We start from the raw sequence: 1,416 nt of genomic DNA, 5'->3' as shown, positions 1-1,416 counted from the left end.
GCCCGGCTCGGCTGCGCTCGGCTCCCCTCGGCCGCCCGCGCCCACCGCCTCTTTGTTCGCCGCCGCCGCCAGCGCCTCCGCGCTCCCCCGCCCTCCGTCCGGGGCCCCACCCCGTCCCGCCATTGGTCTTCCGCCGGAGTCCCCGCCCCTGCTCTCCGCCCCCCAGCGCGCTCCCGCACGCCGGCCCCCGCCCCTGCGCCTCCATTGGCCTGCTGCGCGAGGCCCCGCCCACTCTGGCCCCACCTCCGGCCGAGAAGCTCCCGGCGCAGAGGCGGGGATACCCCGCTCGGCCGCGCACTCTGCGCGCGCCCGCCCGCCCGCTAATCCCGGCCGCGCGGAGCTGCTCTGGCCCCGGGCATGTTCAGCGAGCTACCACGGGCGTCGGTCTGCAAGCAGTCGGAGGCTACCTGCCAGGGATTCGGTGGCCTGTCTGTCAAATAAGGCCGGTGTGGATTCAGAGCCTGGCTGGGTCATTGTGATAGTGGGCGAGTTACTTAACCTCTCTGTGCACCAATGTCCTCTGTGAAAGGGAAGTACAGAGTGTAAAGTGCTTGGAACATCAAAGTGTGATCCAATAAGAGTGTGTAAGTGGACCAGGGAGGTTCAGTTTTTACCTGGCCCTTCCTTTGGGGTCTCTTGTCAAGACCGAAGAGAAAGACAGTGCCCTGTCTGGGCATCCTCAAGCCTGGAAATTTAGGCAACTGCCCGGGAGGGCCGAGCATGGACTTTGAAGCCACACAACCACATTTCCTCATTGGCCTCTTGCCTGTTAAAGTGGAGACGGGAACCCAATAACCAGGAGGCTGGAAACACTGCAGATGGATGGCCCCAGCACCCCTCTGCCTGGACCACACGGCAGTACCTGCATCCTCTTGGCCCTGACTTGTTATGGCTGGGCCTTTATTTCTGTACTCCCTGCATTCTGAGAAACAGGTTTCCACATATGGGGCTCTGCCATCTGCTGTGTCTGGTTTGCCCAGCTAGTTGGGGAGACAGGCCCCTCCTGGCAAGCTAGGCTGGGCACTGCAGGCAGGGACAGCTCTGGACAGTGGCTTCCCAGAAGGCCCGCCTGCTCCCTTGACTGCCCTGACTCGCCTGTTTTCCTGTGATAAGGCCAGGCAGCCTCACTCAGCTTCCTGCAAAGGCAGGCAGGCACGGGCAGGGGGTGGGGTGGGGCAAGTGGGGTGTTTTCCACCCTCAGGATAATTTACTGACACCACTGATTTGGGGAATAACAGCCAGGCAGGAGGGAGGTCACATTCCGCATCCCTAAAGGGCACAGTTTCTGGTTCCTTTTATCAGGTGGACCACACAGCCACAGACCCCTTTCTTCTCCCCAGTCCCATGCCCCCAGCACCAGGATGAGAGGCCTACCAGGGTCCCCATGTGGAGACTGAAAGGGTATCTCGCTGCGAC

Source organism: Manis pentadactyla, chromosome 10, assembly GCF_030020395.1.
Source record: "Manis pentadactyla isolate mManPen7 chromosome 10, mManPen7.hap1, whole genome shotgun sequence".
NCBI classification, from domain to species: domain Eukaryota; kingdom Metazoa; phylum Chordata; class Mammalia; order Pholidota; family Manidae; genus Manis; species Manis pentadactyla.
This window is presented reverse-complemented; position numbering follows the sequence as displayed.